Raw genomic sequence first — 12,759 nt, forward strand, 5'->3', positions numbered from 1 at the left:
CACTGAGGCATCGGTAGTTGACATCTACCCTCATTGCCAAGCGGTTGATGGGAATATTACAGGGAGAACCCAACATGAAGGTTAGGACAATTATCAGGACCGTTGAGGCATTGTATGGAGGTTATATGATAACTTATGGTAAAGCTTGGAGGGATAAGCAGCGAGCGTGGAAGATGATATATGGGGACTGGGAGGATGGGTACGAGCAACTACCAGTACTTTTTAATGCAATCAAAGCGGTGAATCCAGGAATGCATTATGAGTACATCCCAAAACCAAATGCATGGAAGGATGGGAGGCAGATATTCTTTCGTGCTTTCTGGTGCTTCCCTCAGTGTGTCGAGGCCTTTATGCACTATTGTCCTGTCTTTTCCATTGATGGTACATTCTTGATTGGCAAATACCAGGGGTATGCACCTATGCACCATCATTGGTGTACTCGACACCTTGCCGAGAATCTACTCTAGAAGAATGGTGTGAAGGGTAACTTTGATCTGTTCCAGGAGGCTGCTCGATAGCTTAAGGACAAGTACTTTTAGAAAAAGTTGGAGCAGGTCAGAACCGCATCAAATGCAGAAGGTGGACAATGGCTCATAGGTTTGATGAGAGATTTGGAGAAATGGACAAGAGCTCACAACGCAGGTGGATGGAGGTACAAGTTTCAGTGCAGCAATAAGGCGGAGTCATTCAATAAGTTGTTATTGGGGATACGTGGTATGCCCGTGAATGCAATAGTTCAATTCACCTTCTATAAGCTTGATGGGCCAAAGTACATTGCGGATCCAGCTTACCATTAGAACAAGCGTGGATCAAGGAAGAGGACGAGGCACAGGATGGTTATGGATCAGATACCTAGAAGAATGAGGCGTGGGTGAGGAACCCCATTTGTTACTGACCCCGAGCAGTACGAGTGCGGCAAGTGTGGTAGACTTGGCCATAATTCACGAAGTTATCATTGGCAGATTAGTGAGGTGCGACTATTGGTTGATTTTATTATTTCATATTTGTCGTAATCATTTAATTAATTATGCATGTCTCAATTTATGCTTGTAATTGTGTCAATTACTTGTACATTTCTAAGCTCATATTTCATTGTATATTGAATTTCTAATACATTGACTTTTTTATAGGATGGCGCAATTCCACCTGCTCAACCCGACGTACAAGGCGACCCATCGAGGATGTCTCATAGCGTAGGGGCAGGTAATAATCTATACGTTTTGTTCAAATTTTGGTGAGCGTACTTGTGTTCGTGAAGTAACAGGAGACTATGTTTTATTCCATGCAGGACCTTCTGCTCCTTCGTCCTAGAACCCACAATGGGTTCTTGGACATGTGGTACGACAACAGGTACACTCCTTTCCTGCAAAGAGCTGGCCTGGATGTCATCTCTTTTCAGGTTCGGCGTGGGTTGCCCAAGTTCAACTCAACGACCGTAACTGCGTTGGTTGACATGTATTATATTCAATCATTGCCTCCATTCATGGCCATTTGTTCATGCGCTTGCCTTTTTGACATGTAATCTTGCTTTGTCTAAAATATAGGTGGCGACCGGAGACTCATAGCTTCCACCTACCTTTCGGGGAGATGACAGTCACGCTCTAGGACTATTAGAAGATGCTAGGCCTGATGATTCATGGCAACCCAGTCACCAGGCAGTGCAGGTCAGAAGGCTAGAGAGCACCAGTGGAGGCCTTCCTTGGGCGTGAGCTTGGCGAGCAAGGGGCTCGCACTTCTGGAGGTCTCATCTCCTGGCTCCGGCAAGAGTTCGCATAGTGCCCCGAGGAGGCAGATGAGGAGACAGTTGGGTACTACTACAGGGCGTGGATCATACACCTGTTTGCCTGCGTTCTCTTCCCCAACGCCATGGGTGACACTACGTCCTGGATGCACTATAACACAACATACCTTTGCCGACACTTTTTACAGTGGACAAAGGGTACCTTTCCCGACAGATAACCTCTCGCGAAAGGTTTTACCGACAGTTTAGAAACAGTCGCGCTATAAGCCGTGGGCAAAACTTTCGCCGACAGTTAAAGGAATCGCCGACACTTTTTGTGTTGCCAAATGGGGAACCTACGCCGATAATTGAAACCTTTGCCGACAGTTAACCCTTTGCCGACAGTTAAGACCTACGCCGACAGTTTAAACCTTTCCCGACAGTTTGTGTGTTGGCAAAACCATTTTTAAGGTATTTTGTGAATCATGCCCTGTCCAACGACTAAACTATCGACAAAACTGTACTGCAGATATAGATATAAATACAATTTGAATAATTTAACAAATCCACTGTTATTCATATAGAAGGAAAATCTCAATTCTTAGGAGCTAGATAGAGTTGATTCATTTTCGGAAAACAGTGTTCTCATCAGGTCTGCAAAACATGACATAGACGTTCTGAACTTGAGACGACTAACAAAAAAAGCTAGAGTAATATTTAATAGGCCACATATTTCCGCAGAGGACCATCCATGAGAATGCTCTAAGCTGCAGCGCCCTTGCCCTTCTTGCGCTGAAGCGTCTTCATGTAGAACTCAAGCTCTTTACCCTCAAGGATGTACCTGTTATACAAAAAAAGAAAAGTGTATTGTAAGGAGCTGCCTGCAATATAAGATACTAGAAACCTAGGCGCGGCTTTGCCGCGGCCTACTAGATCGAGTCCATCATAAACTTAAAGCAAAAGGTTGAGAGCTCATCACTGATAAGCTATGTTCTGCTTTTGGTGCTACATCCCGTGCTGATAGTTCGCCTTTGCTCTTCATTGTCAATAATAATAAACAACAGATCTCAAATGGAAATGAGCTCCAAATAAATACAAAATAAAAATAATTTTTGTATCATAAAAAATCATGGATTTAACAATAAATTGCACGATGGTGCGAAATAGCACACTGCATAAAGGTTATATATTATAATTACCAAAGTAGCTAAACAGAGCAAGATGAAGGATTAGATTTTCCAAAGCAATTCCACTATTTTTCTAGAATTACCCACTTGACAATCAACGGTTAAAATGACACTTTGTACAATGGTGGAATTGCCATACTCATTTTGGGATTACTTATGATTTTCCTGGCACTACTATATGACATTTTGCTGTACTATAGTCAGAAATTTAGACTACCACTAAGCCAGGCTTCAATCTGAATGAGAAATTAGGAAGATAGAAAAAGAACATTCCAGGCTCCTAGTACATGTACCTTCATTGGCTTCTTGGAGGCACCTACAAATTCACATGATAGCTGTGGCCACAGCTCAGCTTCCCAGTTTCCTCGTTTGCTTCAAACTCTTCCTGAAAATTGAAATGGAATCGATGGCTACACATCAGGTGCCGAGTAGAGGTGCAGGAAGTGAGGAGGGAAAAGAGAAAGAGAAGGGGCATACTTGACAGATGCTACATCTCCTATCCATTTCTGTACAAAAATGGTTGGGGTTGAAGGCGGAGTACTTGACCATCCTAAGGCTTTGAATGATCTCGTCTTCACGAAGCCCTGTACTTACATGTCCAATCCGGTCCTCAAGATCGAGCAATTCCTGTCAAGTGAAATAGTGAGCGATGATGAAGGCATAAAATCTTCTGTTTTATTTTACATGGTATGCAGTGAGAAGATACGTCATATGTCATGTTGTCAACATCGAGGCGCCAATCCTGATACTGATCATAAATACCCATTCTTCCCAATAATATCCTTGTTCGGAACATCATCTGCAAGTCACAAATAAGAAGTTCGAAAAATTAAAGAAGAAAACACAGCACCTAAAAAAACACTGACTAAAGACATCAACAGGTTCAGTAAGGGCTCCTGAGCCCCTCCTGTTCCCTCAAAAAAAAGACATCATCAGGGATCTCCCCTAAAAAATACTGCAGGATCTACAATGCACATGGATGACGGGGTGGAAGCACACCAATAGCCAGGTGTCGATCTCCTCGGTGTGTGCGTTCTACGGACTAAAATACCATGTCTCCCAGGTGCCCTCCACTTCACATTACCTCCACGAACACGAACCCTCCTCACTGTCTTGTTGCTTGACAACTTGGTGTTGGCCGGCTGGCGCCCAAGCTCATACCTTCAAGAGAAGAGTTCAGCTACATTATAGCTGTATCCTACCAGAACAAACTAAGAATCATTTTCGTTAATCATTGTTAAGCCAACAATATTTGGAATCAACAGTTCATGCTGATTACTTAATAATTACAACAAAATATTACTTAATGATTCTTTTCTAGCACATACTGATAAAAAGGAAACTATTTATCTTGGCAAATAAAGTGCACATAGCGTGATTCAGAGTTGTTGCACTCATATTCCAGCACTAATGAAAATTAACTAGCTAACAAATTTTGGTAGTGAGGCTTATAAAATTGGGAAGGTATAATACTAGAATATCAGCACCATAGCGATGGTGGCTTCCCATCAAACACAAATTGTAGTAGTGCAGTTACAAGGAGAGCTGACACTATAACAAAACCCTGAAAAAAAAAGTTCAGTTCCCAGATGTCAATGAAAGGCATGGCTGTTTTTCATTTAATGTCAGTTTAGGCACTTGCCTTTCTAACGCCACCTGCATAAGTTGTGACAAGACCAACAAGAATTCCACCCACGACATTCATTAATACCGGTACCTGAGGTAAAGAATGGTGATTAGAGACCCACACATCAATGAAGATCTATTACAGCTTTTGCTTCCATCTGTGACAGATGTTACAGATGTACTTTTCAGTCAATGCAGGACATATCAGTGCCTTCAAAAGATTGGCATTAAAAATTGAAGCATAAAGGGAGGCAATACCTATTTCAATAATTTGGTGAGAAAAAGTTCACTTGCACTAAAGACAGTGAAGCAATATCCTAGTTAGATCCTCGAAGATCAATATTTACCTACTTGGCTATTTTAGACCAGTCAAGCAACAGATGCAAACATCAATATGGAAAAGCCTAATTATCAAGGCAAATGGCAAGGGTGTAATGCCAGGATATTATCCTGTCTTGACCATGAACCATCCATAAAAAAATTGGAATGCCTAGATTAACTGCTAGCCTGCTAGACTGATGTGCTACCTTAACAACTCACTAATGTTCTAGGTTCTACATTAACAAAAAGATTGAAAATTGAAAATTTATCTTATAGAGTTAATTACATAAAGCAGAAGATTGGAATTGCGTACTGGAAATATTGGTAACCAAGGTGTACGGTGTTTTTCTCCATTTCAGTAACAGCATGTCATTGTAAATAGAAGTAGTTTGTGACAAAGAACACTCGTCTTTTAGGTTACATTCCCGCCTGTTATATACATACATATATGAAAACACGACCATATGGTGCGAGATGACGAATCATATGGTTCATACATCCTTGTAACTGCACCACAGCATTGATGCGAGATTAGAGTTCTAGTTCCAATATCACCAAACAGTAATCTAGAATCTGTAACCAATTTCTAGGTGGTTTGGAAGCCCTAAAAATTCAGCTCGCAGGGCAGATATAATGAATTTCCATTAAGTTTCCTACCAACTAGAATGATCTTGGAACGTTTTAGCACGGTTGTGTACTCAATACATGAACATCACAACTCAAAATATATGAACCTATTGACCTATGAAAAGAAAGGCATGTTTTATTACCATAGTGTCAAATAAGCCTCAGACAATTTCTCCCCTGGAATCACGTTTACTGAGAATAGAAGGGGAAAAATCAGATCAGGGATGGCCTCACCGTTGCTTGGCGTGGAAGACCCTCTTCTTGGTCCCGCGTTCGCTATGGCTGCCTCACCACCGCCGGCGCCGCCCCCTGACCTAGGGGTGACAGATCCGACCACCAGAACACTGGATCCGCCAGCCCAGGCCGGCCCCGTCGGCGCCGCCATGCGAGGAGGAAAGGGGACGACGGAGGGGAAGAAGTGGAAGAGAAGCCCGCCGCCGTCACCACCACCCTGTGCCTGCCCAGGCCTCTGGCTGGCGCCATCGCAGTCACGGCTAGGCGGCCTCGTCGAACCCCACGTGGCTCGGGCGAGGCGACGCCCGCTCGGCCCACTCCACCAGACGAGAGGAGGAAAGGGGACGACGGAGGGGGCGCGACGACTAGGGTTGGTGGCACGCCATTGGCTGCGGCGCGGGTTGACGGGCATGGGGGCGGCGGACGATTGGGGGCAATGAGCCTGGGGACTTTTTTTTTGTGTGTGTGTGTATAGGCCGTGTCGGTCTGTGCCTGTGCGGGGAACGACGTTCACCTGGGTAGTCTTTCGCCGACACTTGTAGCGTGGTTACGTTTAGGCAACACCGACACTTAAATAGTCTAGAAATTTTCGCCGACAGTTTTTCAGCCAGCAGAAAAACGCCGACAGATAACGTGTGGCCCTATAACCTTATTGCCGACACATAATTTGATGTTAAAAAGTTACACATTTGCCAACACATAATATGTAGTTGAAACCCACCTTTTGCCAACGCATAACTGTAGGTAAATGTGTGTAATGGTGTAGTGATGTGGGTTCACTGTCTCAGTGACTAGGACCAGGAGGGTCACTACAGCTGGGGCTCTGCAGTCTTGGGTTTTCTATACTGGTAGCTGTGCGAGGGGTGTCGTCGGACTTCGTCCAACTCGTCACTTGGTGGATGCGAGTACATGCTCTAGCTGTGGATGTGGGCTCGTCTTCTAGTTGGCCGACCAGAGGTTCTGGCTCGTCGTGAGTGGTTCCAAGGTCAGCCTCCAAGTCAGCAACCGACATGGGCGTACCTTTGGGACCAGGTCAAGGTTCCATACGTGAGGTTAGAGCGGGCATACATTGAGTTCACGAACGAGCTAGACACGCTGACAACATCTAGTGTAAGTAAATTTTATTTTCCATGCTGGTTTGAAATGGATTAGTATACCATCTAACATCTTGTTTGGACATGTTGCAGGTGGAGTGGGAGCCGTACGATGGAAATGGGGCACTTCCTTTTTAGTTGAGCAATGTTTGTGAGTTCGACGATGACTTCTATAGGATGAGGTGCCCTCTAATTTACTTCTATACCGTTGAGTACCACCTACCAGATAGAGTTGCACGCCAATTTGGAGTGAGACATCTTTGGCCTACGGCTCCATTCTCGACTGGCATTGACTTACAGAAGTAAGTGTTTTGCTATTTTAAATGTCTTGTGATGGTCCATTTCTATTAATATGGTGACATGTACATGGATTCAAGTAACGATGACATACGTGCAGGTTGGATCGTCAGAAGAACAGAAAGATTTTTTACTAGGAGAAGCACCACCAGTTCTACATTGAGCAATGGGAGGAAATGCACAACAACGTGGATGAGAACAATGAGCCGCACATGAACCGTGAGTTCAGGTGGTATCAAGCTTGGTACCAGCGTGCAACACGTTGCAGGCTGAGGGTACAGTGGACAGAAGATGACTACACCGACATCGAGTCCTCCAATGACGAAGACACGGCGTACGACCAATCTACTCATGCAGGATGGCAGGTGGAGGCAGGACCGATCTTGGACAGAGTGGTAAGTCAATTGCCTTATTTTTCTACGTTAAGTTGCATACCAATACATTAGGCATTAGAGTTATCTATTTTAGTTAGTGCCACCTTCGAGCCATATCATCCTTATAATACGTTAGATCCTTGTACAAAAAGAAACAAAACCTATTGATATCTGTTCAGAAGTATTATTACTAAGAACTTTGTTGCAGGGCAATATACTCAAATACTCCATTGAAGAAATTGAGCGCATTCGGCCGAGAGTCAGGGATGACTACATGCGTAGCTTCCTAGACATAAGATTCAAAATATTTTTCAAACATATTATTAATACATTAGATTCTTTTAGTTAATATAGTTTTGTACAACAGAGGCTGTCACGTCGGCTATGCCGTGCGGCTGCTCGTTGTGGTTGTAGGACAGACACGACGCAATACATGTACGTTCCTTCCATAGGCAGAGGAGGCTTAGGTTCCTCTAGCCAAGCAGCTACAGGGGATGGGGATGAGGACAAGGACGATGACGAGGACGATGTGGACCAGAGGCACGCGGAGCTTGGCCCCTCTTAGCTCCATGACGCTCCCTCGACTCAGCCTACACAGCCTCCAGGCACTAGGCGACGCCGTCCACCTGACCCTTACACTCTAGGTACGAGCACTCTCGGTCACAAGGATAAGGGTAAGAGTAGGAGGCTGTGAGGGTTGTGGTAGATGTTAGTATGGACTATTATGGAGTTTGTATTTACTTTTCTGTGACTATTTGGAACTGTATGGACATTGTGGGCTATTTGCACTGCAAGACATGTTATGTTGATTGTGATGTTCGTTGTGGTTGCATTATGCTCTTTGGATGATTAAATGTTTGGATTATATAATGATGTCTCTGTTTGTAACTGTGGATGCTCCTAAAACAAGGGAAACTCTTGTAATTTTTTTTCCATGAATCATTAAACATTCTAGACTGCTAAATAGGTACAAATGTAGTACACAGATTAAATGTAACTTCATTAGAACGTGTATCGTACAGATGCTTTGTAGATGAATCTAGGCTTTTCAAGTAATAGTGAATGAATGAAGGCATTTCAGACAATGAAAATAGACTTTTCAGTTACAAGGATAGCAACGATTTATCACTTCGCTGATATAGTACTAGCATGCAAGGAATCACAACTTTTATTATGTATAGTCTAATCGTATCGTACAGATGTGGGTCGGGAACCCTGTGGCAGAACCACCCGAAATAGCACGCTTACGGAGGTGCTCGTCTCCCACCAGACACTAAGCACCCCGGAAACAGGCTACAACGAGCGGTATCCATTGGGCACACCCCAAGGGAAAACCCGAAAGATCCACATTTTTCTCAAGGATCCAATAATGAGAACAAGTTACAATACAGGTCCATTTTATACATTAGAAGTTCTGAAAAGTACATTATTACATTACCAAATGTTAGAGTGCGTAATGATAAACAACAGAATTTAAATAAACATCTAGCGATAGGAACGAGGATTCTGCCTGAGCCCACTAGAAAAATCCTCCACACAAAGGTACTTCTCATGCATCACCTACAACAGGGGTAAATAAACCCTGAGTACATAATGTACTCGCAAGACTTACCCGACTAGTAGGAATAACTTCCTGACTCCAAGAAATATGCTAAGCTTTATGGTTTGCTAGTTTCTTTTGGCCAAAAGCAATACTAATAGTGAGTCCTTATTTCTGTTATTAATATTAGCCGTATTAAGTTATTACCTATCCAGTCTATATAAGCACTTGTTCTACTTTCAAGCAAGAGTTGACCAATTAGTCCCATTTCTTCTCCTTTCAACTTTTAGTTCTTACTACGGTGCTAAACCGCAGACAAGCCATACCGGAACGCCAGCGATTCGTGAATCAATGCCCCCAGCTGGGTGCCCCGAAGACACACGCCCCGCTTGTACCCTAGGCACAAGCAAGACCAACCCATCACTCTCCTGTCTTGGGTGTCCAGGTCCTTGTCCAAACTTGGACTCCAAGCCCTCACTCCTGAGTCCCGGACTCAGTGCGGTGCAAGGACCTCCACAATCTCTGCCTCCAATCAGTCAGTTCGGAAAGAGCCAGATCCACGACAAGAGAGCAACAAGTCTTCCCCGCGTCCATACCCAAGTATGTGGTCGGGACAATAGATCTGTGACTTGCCTAGAGTCATATGCAATGATCGGTCCTTAATCGACATAGACAGGGAAAAAGTGTAACCGTGCTATGCCTTGTTGGTCGTAGGATACAACCCCTTACACCCACCAGTACCCAACCATATCCCTGCCCAGTCACCATTTCCTTTCCACCATTTTATCATGGGTGATCATATTTATCATCTATTTGCGAGTAACAGCAGGTTACTCATGCTATCGGTATCCTGAGCATAGCAGCTACTCGACCTGTACTAGTAGGACTCATAGGTAGATATATTTATGCATGTAGTTTTCATAAAATACTTGTAACATAAATGCACATCATATATATATATATATTCAGTGATCATTAAAAATAAGAGTTATGCACCAGGGCTTGCCTTGGACAGGCGACGGGTCAGTAAGGTCAGCACCAAAAGGCTCCGAGGCTCCCTCCTATACGAGGATCTCCTCCTCGTACTCCTCAATAACTTCGTTGTACTCCTGTTCATCGACGGGCATGAACTCTACCAACTCGTGATCTACATGCATAAAATAATGATGCAATACTTAGTAATATAGCAACAACAACTCTTAAAATATAGTACCTCTGCCTAACTACTACGCTAGTGCTACCAACCACGGTACTAAGTTATTTATTGCTACCAATAACAAGTATGAAGTATGGCATTCATTATTATAGCAACTACAAATATCCATACTCCTAATGCTGATTTACGCTATATACGATAAAGCAAGGATAATAGCTATGCTACTTATCAACCTACTTTAGGGCTACAAAATTTACAGCAAGTACATAATAATTTAGTGAGTCTACTATAAAATTTTCATATCTATAGCTATCACCAATTTTCCACAAATATTCCTACAAATATTAATCTACATAATGATAAGCTCTTTAGTTTGAATTTATGAATCTACCATCATCACAGCTAACTGTAATCTAACTATACTAACAAGTAGATGGTAATTTTGTGAATCTAACAAAATTGGTTTCACTATTTTTGGATAACTACACAATTTACTACAATTTATCCAAGTTCAGCCAAAAACTTTATTGAATAAACACTTCCTATTTTCCCCCGTTCTTTACCCTATTCGCACAACCTAGTTGAGTACTATTTTACCGAGTCACAGAGTTTGCATCAAGGCCCCTACTCCTCTTTGAATTTGCATTTTACGTGGCCCCTGGCCAGACAAACAGGGCCGCGGCCTCACCGGCCAAACGTCGGCGGCACAGCCCCCTCCGGTACACACCAACACCCCATGAGCATCTACGTACCATGCGCGACCGATTGAGGTAACAAATGCATAGAACGGTGCACCACGCAGGCATGGCCACGTGCCGCGGTAGGGTCTGGCCGCGGTAGCTCGACGCCGGCGAAACCATCTACCCAAACACCTCTACTGCTACTCAGTGACCATCAGCAGCTTAAAAGTAACCACCTTGAAGCCCTAATTGAATAGCTACTACGCCCAACTAAGCTGACCATAGGAGTGGAATCAAAGCCAGCTCACCGACGGCCGCCCCCGTGCTCCGGCGAGCCTCTACCTAATTGAGTCCACCAGCTACTCTAGAAGCAAGAGGACCTCACCAGCGATGTGACGGATGGATTGGGCGAAGGCACGAGGCTCGACAAGATGGTCATCCACGAAAAAGGGGTGACTCTGTTTCCCTACGAGCACGGCGATGGCATCTCTGCTGACCCATGGCTCCACTGGCAAAACCACTACATGAGCACGATCACCAAGTCAACCATTACGCAAGGCACAACCTAATTGAAATGGTGAAGCACCACACGACGCCCTGGCCGTGCGCCCGCTCTGGCGGCCATGGCAGACCACCATGAGGGAAACACCCTGCCTCACCTCACCGTAGGACGAATGAACGTTGGGACGACTTCACTCAAAAGCTAACTATCTAAGCTCCTAGTGGGCACAGTTAATTGGAAAATGGTGGGGTGGGTGAGGCCAATTGCAGTGGCGACGCCTAAGGACTTATGGTGGCCAGTGATGGCAAAATTTCAAATGGGCACCCCCCTTTGTCCCACCACCACAGTAGCCGGTTAGGCACGATGCCGTCCTTCCATTTGACCACCACACGTGCACGATGCAAAGAAAAAGGGCCAGCACATTGGTTAGGCTTTAGCGCGGCTCGGCCGGCCGATGACCTCCAAGGCAACATGACGGCGCTTCTGGCGTGGCCTCGTGCGCAAGCGTGAGAGCACGGCAAGCAGGACAAGCCCACGCGCGTGCACAGCCGATGTCAACAGGAGCAGTAACTAGACGGCAGCGCCGGATGGCATGTAGTACGAGCGACACGACGCGACGCGACGCGAGCAGCAGCCACGGGCAGACCCCACTAGAGAAGGGTAGAACAGCCAGGCATGGCTAGGCCCAGCGCACGCATGCTAGAGCAAGGCAATAGGGGACCCAGGCTGGCAGCACAAGGCCAACGCGTAACGTGTGTGTGCATAGGCGCGACGGTGGCCGATGCGGGAGCGTTCGCGGCGTGCTAGGGCAGCAATGCGGCACGGCCAGTAGGATGAGGACAGTGGCAAGGACGGCCAGTGTAGCGGCCCACGCATGGCATGCCCGCACAAGCACAGCATTGGTGACACAGCTAGCGTAGTAGCGTGCTAGGCGTAGCCGTGTTAGGCCAAATAGGGCGGTGACCACACCCCAGGCGCTGGCATGGCCCAACCCGTGATGTGCACGCTTTTTAAAGCCGTTCAAAAACTAAAACCAAACGATTCAAGAGTCAAACCCGCTATTATACACTCAAAAGGGTACCTAGGGCTAGCCAACCATGCCAAAACATCTCACCACTTCTTAACCTGATCGCTCTACAAAAATTGCCGAACATGGCTTTGTCGACCCATTTTCAAACTTATGCGAAATGACTTAAACTTCGAACGGTTTCGCGTCGAATTCCTTTTCTGAGCTTCTTGATATATTAGCTAGCGAACCTCATCCTCGACCGTATGCATTTCATCATTGCCTACAAAATTCATACTACAAACTTTATCAAAGTTCGCATAAACGTTCTATAGCATTTTTGTTCGATAAAAATTCGCTTAGAATACTAAACAATATTAAGCGACATGAAGCGT

At 44.9% G+C, this 12,759-nt stretch overlaps 1 long non-coding RNA gene across 1 annotated transcript; it reads right to left on the bottom strand.

Annotated features, from left to right (window-relative positions):
- Positions 1-2,742: 2,742 nt before the first annotated feature.
- On the bottom strand, positions 2,743-3,725 carry LOC136525380 (uncharacterized). The gene is made up of 3 exons (XR_010776509.1): positions 3,614-3,725; positions 3,385-3,534; positions 2,743-3,292 (listed from the first exon to the last, which is right to left on the bottom strand). It is a non-coding gene; the product is annotated as an uncharacterized lncRNA (long non-coding RNA).
- Positions 3,726-12,759: the final 9,034 nt, after the last annotated feature.

Source organism: Miscanthus floridulus, chromosome 19, assembly GCF_019320115.1.
Source record: "Miscanthus floridulus cultivar M001 chromosome 19, ASM1932011v1, whole genome shotgun sequence".
In the NCBI taxonomy this organism is placed as follows: domain Eukaryota; kingdom Viridiplantae; phylum Streptophyta; class Magnoliopsida; order Poales; family Poaceae; genus Miscanthus; species Miscanthus floridulus.